Consider the following 22,358-nt stretch of genomic DNA (forward strand, 5'->3'; position numbering starts at 1 on the left):
GCAGACACCAGGGAGAATGTATTTTCCTGGGGGCACTGGCATTGTGCCAAAGTGGCATTGTGTCAAACCGTGACACCTTTGTAGCAGATGCCTGGCCTGTCTGTAACTCGGAGCTCCTCTGCACCACAGGTAAGAGACCATACCTGGCAGATACTTGGGACAGGTGGACAAAAATGCTGCCCAATGCTCCAGAGGAATCCCAAGAACTGGACCTGTTGGAGTCATCCAAGGCCACATCTGAGTCAAATTTTACTTGAGACGTGTGAAAAACAATTGGCCAGAAATTGACCAGGCAAAAAACACATACCAAAAAGACATATCAGCAATTAACAAAGCCTGTAACTATCCCTATGGATAAATATCAACTATATTGAGAAGCAGTAAATGCAATGCCTTATTACCTATCAAATTTTAACATGGTCTGATTTCTTTAACAAGAATGCTAACAAATTTGCCATATAAAATGATGCCAGATACAGTCACAAAAAGCTGTTGGGTTGTTCAGCAATATGTCAAATTGCATGTTATTATATTTATTTTCCAGTAACCCTGCACTTTAAAAAGTCTAACTGAATTTCTGTTTCCATGGAATTTGCAGTTACCATGGGTTTTCTCATAACTGATTTATTAATAATTACTTAATAATAATTCTAATATGCTTGTAACACCTTGAATCCCTCTAGTACACCATCATGCTGTTATTTCACTTATGGCTTATTCATCTTGAAGTAGTCTTTTTGTGTTAATAACCTTAGACAAAATTACACCATGTCATACCTATACCTTTTAAGGATGTTCATTTTAACTCTGTTAAATTAAAGCCCAATATTGCAATGCTCAGTTTTGTTCTGTTAAATTAAATAAGGCAAAGTTTTATTTGGTTAATTTTGGTAGATTTTATTTCTGTTAAGTTTCAGTATTACTAAGTTTGAACAATGTTCTATTCCAGGTTTTATGGATCCAGTTATGTTTGGTATTAATAGGAATTAACTTTGAGTTCATTTGAGCGCGCTTTTTGTTCTACTAAGGTGATAATGAAATGATGTTTATTAATTTGAAATCCTTTTAAGGCTGAGTTTAGGTTCCTCTTGTTAAGCTCTAGCGCTGTCCAAATAAATTTCTATCAGGTTTGAGTGTTATTTAATCTGAGGTATCATCAATTTTATAGTGAGGTGTTCAGTGTTTTCCTATGATGCATTTATTCTGTCATAAATATATCAATGTTTGTATTACTGTTTTTATAGCCAGCTTTCCATATGCCTTACCATCTTTTGGTGTAGTTATCTACAAGACACGTGTCATTTCAAGATCCTCCTTTTGTTCCCTAGCTGCTCATGTATCTCTCAGACCAGACTACCCCTCTAGCTGGGCTTCACACTGTGGCTCTGCGGTTTGACCCAGTGCTGTCTCATCATTTTTAAGTATTTTTCACAGTTCCAAGAAATGAGATCTCAGCTTTGTCGGAAGTCTCCTCTAAACTGATGGTATTGTGGCATCTACTCTAAATAATCAGATGCTGCCCCAATTATTATTACAGAACCACTCCAACAGGTTGCTGGGTTTAAAGCATCTCTGTGCTGAGGAAATTTTGGAGGAGACAGCTATTGGATGGTTCATTAGTCTGTCACCCCTAGACCTTTACTCCTAAGTGCTATTCTCAAGAGCCTTGTTTAAAATTACATTTAAGGAATTCTCTCCCACTTAGAGCTTGGGTGGTGACCAGGCCTTAGCTCTACCTGGATGGGAATTTGCCAACAGACCCAGATGTTTTCTGCATCAAAGCTAGATTTGAGTTGCTTTGACTTGGCAATTTGACCCTCTAGACATGACAGTTGAACGATTTTTAAATGGAGCTTGGGAATTATTATCTGGAAATAATTATCCAAGTCCCCACTGAATCGAGGTTTGTCAGCTGTTTGCAGACTCTGAGGTGATGGTACATTATTTCAGAGATTGCTATTTACCTAACTCCACCTATGTTGTTAGCTTTCTCTGCTATTTGAAATATTCCTGATTGTTGTATCCATATTATTCCTAATTGCTGTAAGTTTCTTGTCCACTGCATGTAATATTTTGCTATGGTGTTGTTTCATACTCATAACAAAAGACATGCATCTCATTCTTAAAAAACAAAATAGAAGAGGAATGAACACCTTAAGAACGTTCAAATAAGGCAATGTGTACATGAGAAATCTGGACAACTAATCATTTTGAATAATGCAATATTTACATGAGAAATTTGGAAAAAAGATCATCACATCTAAATCCCAATTGAGTGTACCACAGTGAAGCCTGCTTGATTCATTAACTTCAGGAGAAGATGTGCCTGTGTTTTATCATCAGCAGTTCAAAGCAGTCACCTGCTCATTCCATCAGATACTGATCAGCTCTGAAAACATGAGGCCCAGTGAAAGGAGAAATAACCTCATCACCTTGCAGCCTTTGTGGCCAGAGCAGGAGCAGAAGGAGGACTGCCAAGACATGGCTGTGGCTGGAAACTGACAGAGGCAATTTGCCAACAAAAGCCTCATGGCATCCTCATGGTACAGTGCTCCTACGAACCTTCTGCAGTTATTCCCTGTTCCAGCGCCCAGGAGGACATTCAGTGATGTCAAAGATCAACATTTTCAGCTCATAGACTTTCTCATCCTTCTCAACTCATTGGAAACAATGGTCATTTCTTTCCATTTCCCTAAGAGACATTGGACATTATTCTTTTGTTTTCTCATGCTGCAAAACCCTGTGTCAATGACTTGATAGAATTTGCTAAGTTTTGTTGATTGTAATTGGTCTTTTGTCTATCTTATCCCATATCTAACAGATAACCAGTGACAACTGTGATGAGATAATACCCTCACAAGAGTGAGCTGTTTCAACATCAGAACATAGGAGCCTTTTTAAATGAACAAAAAGGGGGAGATGTCGTAGACAGGTAGAATAATGATAAAAGAAAGGCCTTTTGAAATCAGGCCTTGTTCTGCCTTATTAAAAGCATAATATGGCAGAACATATTCTGAGTGCAGCTAAGCAGTTACAAGTTCCCATGTGAAGCTCTTTTGAGAATGAGACTTTGTGAACAATCTATTCTGAGGGTGAAAAACAAATGCACCTGCATCAGGGGATTTGTCCCATGAGAATCAGTGAAGAGAACAGGTAAACAATACAATACAGAGGTTTGAGGCACAGTAAAATCTAATTTATTAACCAATAAAGGAAGAACTGCTAAGAAGTCTATGAACTAACTAATGTTGCACACGAGGTCTGTCAAACTGTGTAAAATGAGTTTTGTGAATAAAGAGTAAAGAGTTCTCCAGCTCAGCTGGGTCTTCTGGGATTGCAGTTCCCCCCTTCTTTAGGGCTTTGGTTTTGCTCTTCTTTAGGGCTTTGGTTTCGCTCTTCTCTGGAGCTTTGGGTTCCTTCTTCTTTAGGCTTTTGGTTTCCTTCTTTTCTGGTGCTTTGGTTTCCCTTCCTCTCTGGGATTTTGGTTTCCTTCCTCTCTGGGATTTTGCTTTCCTTCTTCTCTGGGATTCTGCTTTCCTTTCTCTGATGCTTTCGCATGGGCTTCTTTCTTCTCCCGGGTCTTGGTTTTCCCCTTCGCTGGTTTTGGAGCTTGCTTCCCAACAGAGACACTCTTCTTTTCCTTCTTCTGCCTCTCATCCTCCTTCCTCCTCTCTTCCTCCTCTAAGGCCTTTGCCTCCTCCTCGACATTTTGAGCTGGCTCCTTCAGCTCCCTTGTGCAGACAAAACTGAAAACATGGCTGAGAGTCCCACCAGAACCTTGGGCTCCCTCGTCCTGACTGGCCCTGCACTTCATTCCTTGACCCTGAGGCCATTTCCGTGAATTCTCCTCAACCCACAGAGGTTGGGAACATCCCAAGTGAGGGCATGGGTGGAAGGGGACCTCCAGGACCAGCCAAACCTGAGCTTTGCCATCATAAGGTGTTGACTGTGCACGCTCCCTCTGAAGGCACAGCCAGACCCCTCAGCTCCTGCCAAAGGCTGATCCAGCAGCTCTCTGCGCTGGTGCCTGGAAACGCCCTTTGTCTCTTGGCTTCCCAGTTTAAAGCAGAGCACAGATTGCTGACATCTGCTTAGCTCTCCTCCAGTTCTTACTCAGCTCATTCAGCCCCCTTCTCCCTGGGCACAGCTGAAGCATGATTTTAAAGAGTTCAGATTTCAGCTGAGGGTTAGAAGCAATTCCCATTGATCAGGATGTAAGTTAGATAGGCAGACCATAGGTTAATGGTTATGTGATGCTTAAGCTGGAGCTGATTGTTCTAGTGTTTACCATTAGGAGCTTCTTTCTAGAAGGAAGTGGAGGAAGTGAACTGTGATAAGAACATCTTGAAACCAGGAGAACAATGGTCAGCACCTGGGCTTGATGTCAATCAATCACTAAGCTGGGGACCTTGGATGGTGCCAGAGGGTCACAGAGACCTGATGAAGACATTCCTGACCTCATCCCTTAAGACCACTGACCCAATTTGAGACCACCAACCCAATTCAAGGGAAGAAGTGCACAGGAGTGAAGGACCAATGACCTCATTTGAATACAGAGCAGGCATGGGAGGTGCTGGGGTTGTGCAGATGTATTGTGTGTAAGATCTTGGGAAATAAAGAGAGGGCAAAGAACCATGGACAGCACGGTCACGCCTTTTAGGGACGGCTCTGGTGCCACCCACCGGTGTTAATAAACATCCCACTGTCTAACTTGAATTAGTTAGAGAGTCTCTGCCCGTGATCTTCGGTTTTAACGACTCCTAGCCTGCTCCTTCATGAGAACAATCCTATCAGTCAGAAAGCCAAGGCTGCAGGAACTCCTCTCCTGCAAGACAGGCTCTTGTCAGGCAGATTTCCTGCTGGAACCCAGCTGGGACCAAGCAAACCAGTGCTGGCTGCCGTGGAAACCATTGGAAGCAGCCTCGTCCCTCTCCTCCCCATGAAACCAACTTCAGCCTGGCCTGAAGAAGTCCTGATGCACAGGCTTGCTTTAAGCAGCCTCCACTCCCAGCTCCACACTTGGCCTGTGTGTCCTGAGCTGGGCTGCCTTGCTGGAGCTGAGCTTCTCCTGTGCTTGCCTACGGCTGCAGCTGCAGGGGAGCCTAAAGCACAGGAGCTTTTCTGGCTGCTGTGCCACCATAAGGAGAACCCTGGCAGATCAGCAGTGCAAGGACTTCATCTGTGGCAGGAGCAGGACCCAAAGCAAGGTTTGCTCTGTGCCCCACGCCTGCCCATACCACAATCCCACTGTTCTGGTGAAGAAGGCAGGTGATGAAGAAGATGCCACTCAACACCATGGACTTCAAGACACCTCTAGAGGCGGTGCCAAGGCAAGCCCAGAGCCCAGCTCCCTGCAGGCAGCAGCTAAGCCAGCAGGGCTCAGCACTCAAATAGAGAAGAAGATGTTCTGTCTCAACAGAAGAAGGTCCTTCCTCTCTTGGCAGCCAGGCAGCTCAGAGTGGCCATCCCTGTGTTGCTGCTGGCCTTTGCTCTGCAGCTCCTCTGAGCTCAGAGGCCTTGGAGCAGGGAAGCCCTGCAGGGACAATAACCCATGGCAGAGCAGGAACCCACGGAAGGCTGACTCACCTGTCCCTGAGAGGGGCCTGAGAGCCACAGTTGATCTCCTGGGGGCTCAGGGAGGAGCTGACACGTGAGGCCTCCCCGGGCACCGGCACCTCGGAGGTGGAGCCTCCCTCCATGTGGCACAGCTTGGGACATTGCAGGTGGTGGTGAGGTGGCCAGAGAAGGTGGAGGAGACCTGCTGGCTCTCTCCTGGCTGCAGCACACCTGGCAGTGGCAGGATATTGAAAGCCTGGATGGAAGACAGGAGAGATTGAGGTGTTGAGCATGGCAATGGATGCAGAAGAGCATCTTGCAGCTGTAGCCAGAGGGGCCTATTCCCCAAACACTGCCAGAATCACCCTCACCTCATCCTGCATCCATGCCATTGACCAGTGCAGGGACCATGGGGAAAATCTTCTCCCATACTGACGGGTCAATGCATTAATTAGTACATCACATGAAAGTGAACTGGGATGGCTCCTGGCAGCAGAAATTCTCTCTGATGCACAACTTGCCATTACAAAGTTTCAAAACTTCCTGCTTTTAGAAAAGGAGGAGACTCAGAGTGAGAGCTCTTGGAGCTGAGGGAAGGAGTCCAGCCCAGCTCATCTGACTCCTGAGGCTCTTCCCCTCTCTCTCTGATTTAAATGCTGCTTTCTCAAGGTGCTACAGCAAAAGCTCCTGCAAAAATTTCCTGTGGTGCTCCTGAGGAGTTGCAGAGGAAGCCGTGCCCTCCACAGGTGCTGCACAGCGTCCTTGGGCAGCCCTGCAACATGCCCTGCACGGCCTCTCCAACAAGCAGCTGCTCCAGCAGCACTTGGTGATGGGCCTGCAGGGATGGGAGGCCCCTCTGTGGCCAATGCTGAGGGCCCCCAGGGGCACTGGCAGCTCCAGCCCTGCTTGCCACACTGACAATGGGCAAGGGAGACAGATTCCCTCTTGCCTTCTCCGCTCCCAGGGCAGTGTGCGCCACGTCCAGGGAGCACCTGAATCCCTCCAAGCCTCGAGGCAGGTGAGGGTGCTCAGGACTTGGTGCTGGCACCCGAAAAACAAGCCATTTTCTATGCTGGGAGGAAGAGACAGCCCCTCTGCAAAGTCTGCCTTTGTCAGACAGCTCCAGGGCCAGCAGTGCCACAGCAGCTCTGGGTGAAAGCAGAGCCCTGCAAACAGGGTGTCTGGCTGCCTTGGGAAGAGGCTCCATGGAGACCAGGATCATCCCAGCTTGCTCTGGGAGGGAAGCTGGAGGTGTTACCATGATGATGCAGAGAAAAGCCTCATCTTACATGGGGAAGGAAACAAGGCAAAAAATCCCACAGTCAGCACAGGCCTGTAGGATCTGAGTCAGCTTCTCCAAGGAAAACTCTCCTATTTCTCCCTCCCCTGACCCAGAAGCAGATGCAGGCGTGAAAAATCCTGAGTGGTGTGGACAATGGGAAAATATAAGCCAAACCCTGAAGGAATTTTCTGATGCTGTAGACCGGGATTTTCCATGGGAACAAATTCAGAACCCAGCTGAGGTGGGGAAATACCTAAAAGAGAAGTGCCATGACGATTCTAAGGAGAAAAGGCTCATTGCAATAAGCTGGGCCCTGCCCTATGCTTATCACTCTCTGTTAGATAGTGTAGGGCAGCAGACAGGGGCAGGGGGGCAGGGAGATAAATCAGCTATCCCAGTCACTCGAGCTGTAGCCAACAGCCCAGGCTTGAAGCCAGCAGCCAAACCAGATAGTGAGCCTAAGCCAGCATCTAAACCCATGGCTGTTGCTACCAGTACTAGAAGTGGGAAATGCAAAGAAAAAACTAATCAACCAGTGGATGATGATGATGATGGTGATACAGGAGAAGAAGCCTTGATGCCTCCTGACATAAAATCAGGAGTCAAAGCAGCAGGTGCAAGATCAGACGCAAATATTGAGTCCTTTTCCCTGAAGGACCTTCGTGGCCTATGGAAGGATTACACTCGAAGGTCTGATGAATCCATAATTTGTTGGCTGGTCCGTCTCTGGGATGCTGCAGGCAAGGCTACAATTCTGGATGGCACTGAAGCCAAGCATTTGGGATCCCCGTCACAGGATCCTGTCATCGACCAAGGAATGATGAGTGGGGCTAACCCTCACAGCCTCGGGCAACGGGTCCTAAGAAGTGTAGCACAAAGATACCTGTGCGCAGACGATCTCTATATGCAGCAAACCCAGTGGAAAACCATAGAGCAAGGGATTCAACGCTTGAGGGAAATGGCAGTGGCCGAGATTGTCTTCTCAGATGATGGAAACACTGTAAATCCAGACTTGGTACCATGCACATCTCTGATGTGGAGAAAACTTGTACGACTTGGGCCACAAGAATACGCTTCTGCGTTAGCAATAATGAAGCAGGATGATGGTGAGGAGACTGTGCTGGATATGGCAAGGAAGCTCCGAGCATATGCAGGTGCTGTGCATGGCCCAACACATGCCAGAATCGCAGCAGTGGAAACATGTCTGCAAAAATTAGAAGACAAGATGGAGGAGAGTCACAAGAAACTGAGGGAGGAGATTAAAGAGGGCTTTCTCCAAATCTCGGCAGTACAGATCAGAGGTTCTGGTACCCAACGCAGACGTTCCCCAGATGGCGAGAGAAGGAGCACTCCATGAGCTGAGCTGTGGTTCTACCTGCGTGATTGTGGAGAAGACATGGGGAGATGGCACAGAAAACCTACCGCTGCTCTGGCACAATGGGTGTGTGAACTGAAGACTCAGAGAGGAAGTTCCAAAAGGGAAGCAGCTCCAGTTGCCAGTAACCGAACTGTCACATATGATGATAATGACAATATTTTTGATCCCCTTGAAAGACCCTCCAAGGCATATGCCTAGGGAAAGAAGGATAACCAGGCTTAGGGGGGCCCTGCCTCTAGCCAAGTAGAGGCTGGGGAAAACCATGTTTTTTGGACTGTGTGGATTCGTTGGCCTGGCACATCTGAACTACAAGTATACAAAGCTTTGGTTGACACTGGTACGCAATGTACATTAATCCCATTGAGACATGTGGGGACAGAGTCTGTTTCTATTGCTGGTGTGACAGGGGGATCACAGGATTTTACTTTGGTGGAAGCTGAGGTGAGCCTGACTGGAAATGAGTGGAAGAAACACTCTATTGTGACTGGCCCAGAGGCCCCCATGCATTTTAGGCACAGACTTCCCCTGAAGTGGGTATTTCAAAGACCCAAAGGGACTCAGATGGGCATTTGGAATAGCTGCTGTAGAGACAGAGGGTGTCAAGCAGGTGAACCACTTGTCTGGACTGTCAGAAAGCCCATCTGCAGTAGGTCTCCTGAAGGTGGAAGAGCAACGAGTACCAATTGCCACCTCAACAGTGCACCGCCGACAGTACCGAACGAATCGAGATGCTGTGATCCCCATGCACAAAATGATCCGTGAGCTGGAGAGCAGAGGGGTGCTCAGCAAGACCCACTCACCCTTCAACAGCCCCATTTGGCCCGTGCGTAAACCTGAAGGAGAATGGAGATTGACAGTGGACTATCGTGCATTGAATGAAGTGACTCCAGCCCTGAGCGCTGCTGTGCCGGACAGGCTGGAACTCCAGTACGAGCTGGAGTCCAAGGCAGCAAGGTGCTACGCCACTATGGACATTGCCAATGCATTTTTCTCCATTCCCCTGGCAGCAGAATGCAGGCCTCAGTTTGCCTTCACCTGGAGAGGCGTGCAGTACACCTGGAACCGAATGCCCCAGGGGTGGAAGCACAGCCCCACCATCTGCCATGGACTGATCCAGGCTGCACTGGAAAAGGGTGAGGCTCCAGAACACCTGCAATGTATTGATGACATCATTGTGTGGGGGAAGACAGCAGCAGATATGTTCCAGAAAGAGGAGAAAATCATCCAGATTCTCCTAAAAGCTGGCTTTGCCATCAAGAAGAGCAAAGTCAAGGGACCTACCTGAGAGACCCAGTTTCTAAGAGTGAAGTGGCAAGATGGATGGCGTCAGATTCCCACCGATGTCATCAACAAGATCACAGCAATGTCTCCACCATCCAGCAAGAAAGAAACACAAGCTTTCCTAGGTGCCATAGGTTTTTGGAGGATGCACATTCCCGAATACAGTCGGATCGTGAGCCCTCTCTACCTGGTCACCCGTAAGAAGAACACTTTCCACTGGGGCCCTGAGCAGCAACAAGCCTTTGCACAGATCAAGCAGGAGATCGCTCATGGAGTGGCCCTTGGCCCAGTCAGGACAGGACCAGAGGTGAAGAACGTGCTCTACGCGGCAGCCAGGAACCATGGCTTGTCCTGGAGCCTTTGGCAGAAGGTGCCTGGGGAGACTCAAAGCCGACCACTGGGATTTTGGAGTCGAAGCTACAGAGGCTCTGAAGCCAACTACACTCCCACAGAGAAGGAAATCTTGGCTGCCTATGAAGGAGTCCAGGCTGCCTCAGAGGTAATAGGCCCTGAAGCACAACTCCTCCTGGCACCCCGACTACCAGTACTGGGGTGGATGTCCAAAGCAAAAGTTCCCTCTACGCACCATGCAACCAGTGCTACATGGAGCAAATGCATTGCTGTTATCACACAGCGCAACCGTATTGGAAACCTGAATCGCCCTGGGATTCTGGAAGTAATTACAAACTGGCCAGAGGGTGAAAACTTTGGTCTCGCTGATGAAGGGGAACAAGAAGCGACACGGGCTGAGGAAGCTCCACCATCCAACCAACTGCCAGCAGAAGATCCACGATACGCTCTCTTTACTGATGGTTGGTGCCGCATTGTGGGAATGAACCGGAAGTGGAAAGCAGCCGCATGGAGCCCCACACGACAGGTGGCAGAGGCCACTGAAGGAGAAGGTGGATCAAAGCCAACTTGCTGAACTCAAAGCTGTTCAACTGGCCCTGGACATTGCTGAGAGAGAGAAGTGGCCAAAGCTCTACCTCTACACTGATTCATGGATGGCAGCCAATGCTCTGTGGGGATGGCTGGAGAGGTGGAAACAGGCTAACTGGCAGCGTCGAGGAAAACCAATTTGGGCTGCTGAAGAGTGGAAAGACATTGCTCCCAGGGTAGGGAGGCTACCTGTGAAAGTCTGCCATGTGGACGCTCACGTTCCCAAGAGTAGGGCCAATGAGGAGCACCAAAACAATGAGCAAGTAGACCAGGCGGCAAAGATAGAGGTGTCAAAGATAGACTTAGATTGGCAACATAAAAGAGAGTTATTCCTAGCTCGATGGGCCCACGATGCCTCAGGCCATCAGGGCAGGGATGCCACCTATAAGTGGGCACGAGACCGAGGGGTGGATTTAACCATGGACAGTATTGCTGAGGTTATCCATGACTGTGAGACGTGTGCTGCCATCAAGCAGGCCAAGGGAGTGAAGCCCCTCTGGTACGGTGGGCGGTGGTCCAAGTACAAGTATGGGGAGGCCTGGCAGATTGACTCCATCACACTGCCCCAGACACGCCAGGGCAAGCGCTACGTGCTGACCATGGTGGAAGCCACCACGGGATGGTTGGAAACCTATCCTGTGTCTCATGCTACAGCCAGGAACACCATCCTGGGCCTGGAAAAGCAAGTTCTGTGGAGACATGGCACCCCTGAGAGGATTGAGTCAGACAATGGGACTCATTTCAAGATCAGCCTTATCAACACCTGGGCTAGGGAACATGGCATTGAGGGGGTGTACCATATCCCCTACCATGCACCAGCTGCAGGAAAAGGAGAGAGGTACAACGGACTGTTAAAAACCACATTGAAAGCATTAGGTGGGGGATCTTTCAAAAACTGGGAGCAGCTTCTGGCAAAAGCCACCTGGTTAGTTCACACCCGAGGCTCTACTAACCGAGTAGGCCCTGCCCAATCTGAGCCTTTGCAGAGAGTAGATGGAGACAAAGTCCCAGTGGTACATGTCAGAGGTTTATTAGGGAAGACAGTTTGGATTAATCCTGCCTCGAATACAGACAAACCCATTCGTGGGGTTGTTTTTGCTCAGGGACCAGGTTGCACATGGTGGATAATGCAAAAAGATGGAAGAACACGATGTGTACCTCAGGGAGATCTGAATGTTGGATAAAACCTCTGTAAATATCACTGTTTGTTGAATGTTATGACCATTGTCTGTGTATAGCTGTATAATGGATGTATCATGTATGTACTTGTAGAGTTAGAGTTTATATTAGTTTTAGTAGTGAGCAGATGATATGGGGATAAGGGATGGAATGTCCTGGGTTGACCATATGATGCTTTTATCCCCAGTCGTCTCATTCTGTTTATGTTGAATAATAAGTTTTGCACCTTTAAGAGTGTTCCAGAGAGTGAAGGGGGAGAGAAGAAGCGCGCAGTTTGTTTTCATACACTGCACTCCACTCCCCCACATTCCTGCTCCTGGACTGCTGTTGTCTGCGGACAGACAGCGGGACAGAGCTCTTCTTTGGTTTTTTAGTTAGTGTTAGCTAGCTGAGGCAAAGAAGTTCCCTGGACTGTGTATTTTCTTTTCTTTGGACCTCTTGAAACCTGCTCTGGACTGAACACCCAGGAGAGCACCTGCAGCTGCACCTGTGGCCCACCGGGCCGGGCCTGGCCTGAGACAATTCCAGCACCGGAGGGACTGATCAAAGACTGAGTGAGTTGCAACCCAGGGAGGGGCTTTTCTCAGTTTGTCATCTCTTGTAGAGTGGCAAGGGGTCTCATTGTTTGATATTGTTTTGGTTTTATTGTTTAACAAACAGGTTGTTTTCCATCTTTCTCCAGGGAGGTATTTTTTCCTGCTGGACCAGTTGGGGGGAGGGGCCGATTGGATCTGCTTTTTTCCCACCGGAGCTGCTTCGGGGCATTCTTCCCCAAATTTGGTCTAAACCTGGACAGGGCTCTGGCTGCCTCCTCCTGTCCAGTCCTGAAGTGCCTCCATCGAGTTGCCGAGCAATCCAGACTGGTTCTCATCTCCTTTGGTGGCTGGGGTTTGAATTTAGGTGGGTGGAGCTCATCTCTGGAAAATAAATAACTATCAACAGGGACCTGCAGTGGGAGGGAGGGAGGGAGGGACACCTGCACCAGCAGCTCCTGGCCAGGATGCAGCCCCTGGCTGGGTGCTGGCTCGTTGAACTGAGAAATGCTTTGATCCAGCCCTTCCCAATCCAGGCTGGGGCAGGTCTGTTCTAAAGGCAGCCCAGGGATGGCACTGAGGTGCTGCAGCAGCTGCAACTGCTCGCATTGAGCAATTACAGAGGACAGGCATTTACACCTGGTGGGGATGCAAAAAGCACAGTGGGAGAGGAAAAGACAGAGAAGGCAGCAAAAAGGTGAGATTTGAGACACCGAGGGGCAGACCCAGCCAGTGCCCAGCCAGCACAGCCCACCCAGTGCCCAAGGCCAGAAACTCTGCAGCTCCACCAGGGATTTATCAGCAATGTTCCCCTGACACCGCTGGGGGCTTGGTTGACATTTTACAACACTCCCAGGTGACTCAGGTCGCATTCCCCATCCATCCATCCATCCATCCATCCATCCATCCATCCATCCATCCATCCATCCATCCATCCATCCTTCCATCCATACATACACAGGCTGTGGTGCTGGGATCCTGCCAAGCTCTGCCAGCCTTGGGCTTGGGGAGATTTCTGCCAGCCGTCCTGAGCTCCGTAATTGTGCTCTCTGTTCCAGGAAGCAAGCAAGAAAGATTTTAAAAAAACCAAAACAAACCACAACAGAGAAACCTAAAAAACCTTCAACAGCTCAACCCTGCTCAAGTTATTTCTTTAGGGACAGCTACCACTCTCCAGCTGAAATGCTGGGCTTTTGGGGAAAAAGAAAATTACATGTTCACCTCTAAATTGGAAAGGATTAAGGTAAGAGAACCTTTCAAACTAAAAATTACTGTCCGAAAGCTTTTATCTTTGCAAGAAATCTCTAGGTAAGACCAGCCTGACAGTTAAACAACTGGTTCTTCTGGTGGGGAGAAACCCTCCTCTTTAAGGGAAGCAGCCTGATAGTTAAAAGCAACTGTTTGGTCAAACTTCAGGCTCCCTGGCACAGCCTGCATGGCCTTTCCTTCCTGTTCACTGATTTACAGGCAGTGCCACGATGGCCCGGGTTCAGATGTTTGGTGCCATCCAGGGAATTTGGCATTGCCATTTCCATATGTTTTAATCAAAGTTTCAGTCCTTGCAACCACTCTTCAAATGCCAGCTTTCCTTTCTTTTACAGAAAGCTCAAGGTTCCCAGAAGACTTCTGACATCCTCTCTTGCGCTCAGAGAGATGACATTTTCAAACAGATGTTTCCAAAGTTAACAGCATTTGAAAGAAAAATGACCTGAAATCCCCCTGGATTCCAGCTTAGCCCAACTCCATTCTGTGTCAGACACTGAGATTGCCACCTCTAAGGCAGGAGCTGTTTGTGCCCCCATCCCTCCTGTCCTTCTCCCCAGCAGCCTGTGCCTGTTTTCCCCGGCAGAATCCCTGTCCCCGTGCACCCTGCCAGGAGCAGCTGCACACAGGCTCACAGCTCCCCTTGCCCTCACCAGGGGGTTCCTCTCATCCCCGAACACGCCGATGAGAACGTCGGTGCGATGAGTGCCCAGGGCCTGCACTGCCACCACAACTGGGATCTCTGCTGTGCTCTGGGGCTGCACAATCCCACAGGGCTTGGGGCTGGAGTAGAGCACAGCAGAGTCCTCCTTGCGCTTCTGGAAGGGACACAATGAAACGCAGATTCAGAGGGACGTCTCCAGAAACTTTAGGCTCCTTAACATCCACCACAACAGCAACTTACACACACCTTTAAAGCTCCCCAGGACAAAGGTCAAAGGCACAAACAAGATGCAAGAATTGTAGGCTTAGCACTCCCAGGGCATCCTGCAAGGAGGCTGCCAGCACAGGCACTGGTGTCTGTGGGTGCAGCAGCTTTTCACAACCCTCTAAGATCTCCCACAGGAAAACACCCTGAGGACTAGAGCATCAACTGTTTCCTCAGGAGCTTAAACTGCCCCCTTTAAGTTTACAGTTGGGTAGGATCCTGTTCTCAGCAGATCTTTAAGACTGAATAGAAACCAGCAAGGTCTTATCCAAACCCTTTGTTCCCCTAATAATCTCCTCAGGAAGATTTGACAGGAGGAGGTGGATGTGATGCCAAACCTGGGGAATAAGCCCGTAGAAGCCAGGAAGGTGGCTGGGATTCCTAATGAGGAACTTCCTCTCATAGGGCACCTTCAGGTGGCACTCATCACACAGCAGCACTGGGGAGGACACTTGGAGCTCAGGAACGAGACACCTGGGCAAAGAGATGAGCCCAGGACAATCAGAGGTACTGAGAGAATGGAGAATGCCTACCCGCAAAGATTGTGAAATGGAGCAGAACACATTGGTCACTGTCAAATGCACACTGAAGAGCCCTACAGGGATAAATTGCCTTCTACCTCTTCCCACTCCAACATGTCTTGTCAAGGAGGGGCAAACCCTGAGAGGCAGCACCCAGAGGCTGCCAAGTGCCCCAGGCAGAGCACTTTGCCCCACAGCTGCCTCAGCCCCTCCTTTACCCAAGAAGGCTTGCAAGGACTCCTGCAACAGTGCCAGTGACCCACGAGCTCTGGGGAAGCCTTCCCAACAAGGATCAGTGCTCCCTAAGGCTCAAGGAACACACAGCTCCAGGGTCTCAGTAAAAATGACGCCCTTCTCTGCCATGGTGCTGTTGCCCTGCCTGAGAACTCAGCTCTTTGCCCCAGCCCTGGAGGGCACGAGACAGCAGCTGCCCCACAGAGGGGCTGATCAGCCCCTGCCAGGCCCTGCAGCTCCCTGGCTCCTTCACTGCACAGCTCCAGGCACTGCCTGGCCCCAGCTCCACCTGCTGTACACAGTGGCAGCCCAGGCACTGCCTGCATGGCTCTGCCTGGCACAGGGAACAGCACCAGGGAGCTGCATCCCTCTGGGCATCACACTGACACCCACAGCAGCACAGCAGCATGGAATTCTGCTGCAGCAACAACGACTTTTGCTCTCAACTCTGACAACATTAAAGCTCAAAATGGGAAGCCGAGGGAAGGACAACAACTGCAGCTGACCTGCCACATCAAGGGCTGCTTTCCCCTTGTCAGACCTTGCCCTCCCCACTCTTGCTGGGAGCCACTTCCCCCCGGCCATGTGCCCTCATGGACAGAGCCAGAGCCTGACTCTCAGCAGCTGCTTGGTGTGGCCCAAACCAGTGCACAGTGCTCACAGCCAGCACAACTCCACCTCTTGCAGCCTGAAGGAGAGGAGGCCCTCAGGAAATTTGTTCCACCTCAAGCACCAAAAACAAGGCCAGTCAATGATATCGTTCCTGGTGTCTTTAGAAGAGGGCCCAGGACCATGCTGGGCTGGCAGCAAACGTGCTTTTCACTACAGGCTGCTGCCCAAGCACTGCTGTTCTCGTGTCCAGCTGGCACAACATGAGGGCATTCAGCAGCACTTCTCCTTGGCAGCTGCAGCCAGCACAGCCTGGGCAAGGCAGTGCCTGGGGGAGGCCAGGCAAGGGCTGCTACCTGGCTGTGATGATCAGGGCTGCCACTCCCTTGCCAACACCCTCCAGGTCCACCAGCAATCTCCGGTAGAACTCCATCACCGTGTTGGAGCACAGGGTCACCTGGTGGAAGAGAAGAACAGTCAATGCTTCCTTCCAAAAGCTCATTACCCACGGGTGATATCCTCCAGTTCCTGAGGGAGGATTTGCCCTTCATTCTTCTGCTGCTCCATGTGTAGAGCACAGTCTCAGAGTAACAAAAGCCTTCTGGCAATACCACATTTGTTAAACACACCTTGCTCTCAGGGCACAGGTCAGCTACATTAAAACATTAGACTACAGCTCCATGCACCACTGCATTCAAATGAAGGGGCCAATTTCTCATCTGACTACAAAGACATCCATGCAGAGGAAATCTGACTTGAGCACAACGAGTTCAGCTTTACAGCAGGAGGCTGAGGGCAAAGTGTGGCCCAGCAGGTGCTGGGCAGTTCATGGCTGCCCTGGGACCCCGAGCCCGGGCTGGCTCTGAGAACTCCGGCCCCACGCCAGGAGTGGGGAACTGCCCCAGGCTGGGCATTGACCACAGGCAGAACCCTCAGAACTGCCCCAGGGTGGGCATTGACCACAGGGAGAACCCTCAGAACTGCCCCAGTCTGGGCATTGACCACAGGCAGAACCCTCAGAACTGCCCCAGGGTGGGCATTTACCACAGGGAGAACCCTCAGAACTGCCCCAGTCTGGGCAATGACCACAGGCAGAACCCTCAGAACTGCCCCAGGCTGGGCATTGACCACAGGCAGAACCCTCAGAGCCTCTTGCTCTACACTGCAAGAGACAAGCCACCAACGGGACCAGGCAGAGGAGAAAGGAGGAGGATCTGTGTCTTGAAATTACACAAGAAAGGGTTTATTCCAAGCAAAGGGATCAGAGACAAAAGAGCCCTGGACACTCCTGTGCAAGGGCTTTTGTACAGACACAAATCAGGAGGTGGATAAGAACAGCAAACCAAAAGGGAATCCTCAGGGGAGCACTGAGGGGATTACATCAAGTGTCTGGGGCCACTTTGGGTTGGAGGGTGGGGAGGATGGCTCACTTGGGCCAATGGGGCCTCCAGGAACAGGGGAATTCCAAAGGGGCGTTGCAGACAGGGATTGGCTCCAGGTTAAATTGGCAAAGAAAGTTGGGGAACAAAAGGGGCTGGGTTTGACAGGCAGGGAAAGAGCTGGAACAAGGGGCAGGGAATGGCATAAGAGACAGCTTTGAGGGAGGGTAAAACCCAGGGGTAAACTAACTCGGGGACAACACGGGGTACAACAGAACAAACCACTTAACAAGGAATCAATACAATCAATTTGAACCGCTACACATGGCTGCAGATTTTTTTGTCTCCACTGGAGCTTCCTGCAGTGAACACAAATCATTCTGCTCCCCAGGAGGGGGGAAATGACACCAGGAAGAAAAGCTCACTGCTTGATACAATGACATCTCTCTAACAGACACCTTCTGCCCTCATCCTTGCTCGCCCCAGCTGCAATCAAATCCATCGCTCTCAAAAACACAAGAATGGTTTCACGCCTTGACCATAAGGTCTGTGAGCTCAGCATATGATTTTGGAAAGCAAACAGTGCTCCTTGAGGAACATCCCGACTAAGCCAGCCAGCAGAGGCCTCCCAGCAGTGCAGATCTCTCCGTGCCACGATGCTCCAAGCTGGCACCAGAGCTAAAGCCCTCCCACCCTGCAGTGCAGCTCCAGCCCTGGTGCTGCAGCGGCTGTGGCCGGGCTCTTGCCATACCTCGATGTCCTGGTGTCCCTGGGGGAGGATGGTGCCTCTGCTGGGATTGATGGTGAACTCCCTGGGCTCCACATGGAAATGGATTCCCTTGCTCCAGGCCGGGTCGCTGTCCCTGCGGATCTGATCCACGCTGTCCACAGCCGGCTGCGTGCCATCGTCCGACATGCGGAGCTGGAACGTCAGGGGCACCGCGGAGCTGTTGGTGAGGCGGCAGCGCTGCGTGTAGGGAAAGCCTGGGCAAGGACACAAACAGCCATTCAGGCACCCAGCAGGGCATCATCCTGGGGGCAAGATCCTGGCAGGATCAAAGTGGGATTGGAGTTGAGCTCTTTATGATCTGAACTACAGCTCACCCAGAAGCTGCGTGAGGAATTAATCGTCACTTAGTTCCCTTTGACACAGATTCCAGACTGCAGCCTTGAAAATGCCCACTCCTAGCCCTGCTGAACACTGCAAGCTTCTCTCTTTGTGATGGGGACCAGCTCCCTCACCTGCCCCAAACCAGCACCAGTTCTCTCTCAGTGATAAGTGTGCACCCAGAGCCAGCATTTACTCTGAGAATTCAAGCTGTCCAATTCCCTGCTCAGCCTGCCAACACTCCCACCTTTTTCAACACATATAAAGAGTGAGTTGTCAGTGAGAATAAACTACAGCAAAAGAAAGTGAGGATGGGATCAGGAACTAGAAGGTGATGCAAAGCACCCTAATGCAGCTTCTCTCTGCAGGATCCTTAAGGCATCTCTTGCTTTGGGCCAAACAGACTGAGCACGTGACAGCTCAGAGCCCACTCAGCTGGGGGCACAGCCCAGCCTTGCTTTGAGATTAGCAATCAGGAACCAGGTCCCACCTCAGCCCACATACAGGGACATCACAGCCGTGCTGCGCACTGAGAGTGCTGCCTGCAAGGGTTTACCCCACTTTGGCTCTGAGATTTGCTTTCCATCCTGCAAAGCCAGAGATACAGCCACTCATGGAGGGGATGTCCTGCAGAGCGCGCAGAGCAGCCACAGCCTGCTCTGCACTGCACATCTGGCTGGGCTGGCCAGCTCTGCGGGGAGGAGACTTCTCCCCAGGCCTGCTCACCAAGAGTCACTGGGACACAGATGGGGAGGAAAAACAACTGCAGCTGCAGCCCAGAGCTTCTCTGTGCCCATCCAAGTGACCACTGCCAGCTCCAGCAGGGACTCCAGCAGGGAGGCAAGAGAGGCACACAAAGGACAAACCCAGATGGCAAAACCTCCAACGAGACTGAGGCCAGCACATGCAGACAACAGTCAACAGTTACAAAGAAGCAAAGATACAACAGCTGCCTTCAGCTGAAGAGCCCTTAGGCATGAAATTGGATTCAGCAGGATCAGTCTCCTGCTTCAGACCCATATTTCCATCTGTTGCCTTTCTTGTTTCATTCCTTCCAAAGTCAACTTGACAAGCGCCTCCGTGGTGATGCAGGCTGGGGAAGAAGCAGCTTGAGAAAGGCAATGAGTTCCCTTCAGAAGTTCATGAACTTCATTGTTGTGGCTTTAGGCTTGGCCGTGAACGTTGCCCTGGCTCTGGGAAGGGGGACAGGGGTTCTGGGGGGTTTTGGGCGGTTTTGGCCCTGGGCTGGGCTTTTCCCTGGGGGGTTTTTGGGAGTTGTGGCGTGATGCCGTGGGCGGCTGTGCAGTGGGAGCTGAGGCTGGGCAGGGAGCGGAGCTTCCCTTCCTCCCGCTCGGGGCTCGCAGCTCGGCCGCTGCTGCTGCGGGAGGGTTTGTGCTTGGCCCGGGGCTGCCCTGGCTGCAGCTCAGCGCTGGCACCGACCCTGCCTGCCTGCCCCGCTGCTGCTGCTGCTGCTGCTGGGCACTGCCCGCATTCCCCTGCCCTCTGGGGCTCTGCAAAAGGAGCATTTCCTCCTTCCCTTCCCTTCCCGCACCGGCTGGGGGGGATCCCTGCCCTGCCAGAGCCCACAGCTCCTCCTGCTGTCACCAGACCTCCACCAAAGGGGAAAAACAGGACTTGGCATCTGGGAAATGTCTGTTCTTGCCTTCTTGTCTCTGCTCTCCTGAGACAGTCTAGCAAAGAACAGTTATTCCTTTTCCCACAGTTTTGCCTGGGAGCCCTGTCATTTCAAAGGGATAATCATTTGGAGGGAGGGGCTCATCTTTCCATTGCAGCAAGATTCCCACCTTCCTTGGCACACATCTGTCTTTTAAAGCAGCACAGAGACACCAGAAAATTCTGCCTTTCTATTCCTTGCTTCCATTGGATCTCACAATGGCAAGATGCCCCCTGAGGCAGCAGCAGCAGCAGCAGCAGCAGCAGCCCTGCAGTTCACAGCCTGAAGAGGCTGCTGGGGCAGAGCAGCAGTGAGGGATGCTTTTCTGTTGGAAGGCACAGATCCCTGAGGCTGTGTCCCAGCCCAGGGAACACTCACCAAAGGAGATGTCCCCGAAGTCGAGCTCAGCGAGGTCGAAGTGTAAACTCGGTGCAGTGACGCTGCCCCTGCAGGCCGAGGACAGAGCAGGCAATGGCTCGGTTAAAGGCATTGCACAGGTCCGGCTGTCGTGGCTCGGGGGCACAAAACCCGGGCTCAGGGCACCCTGGGTTTCCAACCAACACAGCCCCGTGTGCTCAGCACAGGGCCCTGGGCACAGGAGGCAGCTCCAGCCAAGGGGCAGCAGCCAACAGCCCCTGATGGGCTCTGGGCACAGGGCAGGCAGGAGAAGCCCCCGGGTTGCTGCGGGTCCCATGAAGGACCCTGAACACACACCCAGACATGGCTCCGTGCCTCAGTTTCCCCATCTGCAATGGCATGGACATCAAGGTGTCCCCACTAACTTCTGAAAGCAGCCCTTCCAGCCACAGCTTCCCTGCTTTGCTCCTTCTGAGCTGCAACTGCTGTTCCCATGGAGGAGCTTTCTCAAGAGAGTTTGACCCACACAATCATTACAGACACTGTTCTGAGACACCAATCCAGGGCATTCCCAAACATCCTCTGAAAAGAGCAGCAACAGTTCTACCCAGGGCACAGATGAATCCTAGAGGAAAGGACCAGCTTGTCAGCAGTGCACCAGCTGGCACAGCCAAGAGCAAGAGCTTCAACAACCAAACTTGGCTGTCCTGAATCTAGCACAGCACCTCACCTGCCCTTGAACTCAGCAGACACACTCCAAAAGCCACCAACATCCACTGAAATCAGCACTTGAAGCTGCACAACATTCACCAGTTGATTTCATGGTTGATGCCAATCAGTGCCCACTCTGCCTTTTGGTTCAAAATCAAGAACCAGTGAGCTGTGTCCTCTATTGTACTCACAGGACTGCCCCTGGCTCTGCTCTGCACATCTCAACAAGAGACACCTGCCCCTGCTCAAGGAGAAAGCTGCTTATGCAGAAACACCCCATGGCCATTTTGGGAGAGGGACAGAGGAGAATCAATTATTTGATGGTGAAAGGTTCCCTCTTGATTTCCAAATGAAAAAAGCAGCACTTTTCCTCCAAAAACAAAGGCAGCATCATTGTTTCTCCACTATGGGCGCACCTGCTCACCACTTTTCTCTTGCTAAGGAATAACTCCCTTGTTCTTCTTTACCCATCTCCCTTATCTCTTTGCTATCATCCAGTGCAGATTGCTTTCATTTCTTCACTGCCTTGAGCCAGTGCCGCCCAGGAGCAGCAGCCCAGCTCCAAAGCTGCAGAGCCAGATCAGTGCTTGTGCTCCTGCATCTGCCCCGGGGCTGATGCCAGCACTGCTGCAGCTCTGCTGGGGCTGGGGGGATCAGGGCCTGCTGGGGGCAAGACACAGCATTCTGTTCTTAGTCTTTGGCCACAAATTTCACCACAATAGAGAAGCTGCCAGTTAGGGGAATCCCTGGCCAGGCTTCAGCACTACCTTCCATTCCATTCCCTTCCCACTCCTGCCCCATCTTACATGCTCCTGCCTTCAGGTGGCAGGATGGGAATAACATTCCAGGGATGACTTCAGGGCTTGCCTAAGAAAGAAGGGGTCTTCTTCTTTTCAAATTATCAGGAGAAGAGGATCCAACCAAGTTCAGGACTCAGCTGTCAGGACTGAAAAACTGAGTGCAAATCAGCCCCCGCATCGCCTCCATCCCTGGGCTCTACCCACCAGACTCCTCTGTTCCTGCTGTAGCAGTCATCTCTCACACACACCTGGCTCCCCAAGACCCAAAGACACAAGCTCCACAGCTCAACTTAACTCCTCTGAATTTCAGACAACACCACTAAACTGTTCCCTGAGCCCACAGCTAGAAGAGCTGTGAAGGAGACATCCCTGACACTATAAGAACCAAATTAAAATCGCTGTCAAGAGATGGGCCTGGAAAGCTAAATTTTGGGCTTTTCTCTGTTCATTGTGAGCTGCTCCTTAAGACACTTCTCATCCTGTCAGATCCATCCTCTCAATGAATCACTACTGCACCTGACAGGCAGAAAAGATAAGGTATGGAGGGGGTTTTAAAAGGTTGTTTTCTTCTGCTTTTATAACTAGGTCCATTGACATGTTTGTTTTCTTGTATGGCATCTAAAGA

The sequence above is a fragment of the Melospiza georgiana genome, chromosome 22 (assembly GCF_028018845.1).
Source record: "Melospiza georgiana isolate bMelGeo1 chromosome 22, bMelGeo1.pri, whole genome shotgun sequence".
Lineage (NCBI taxonomy): Eukaryota > Metazoa > Chordata > Aves > Passeriformes > Passerellidae > Melospiza > Melospiza georgiana.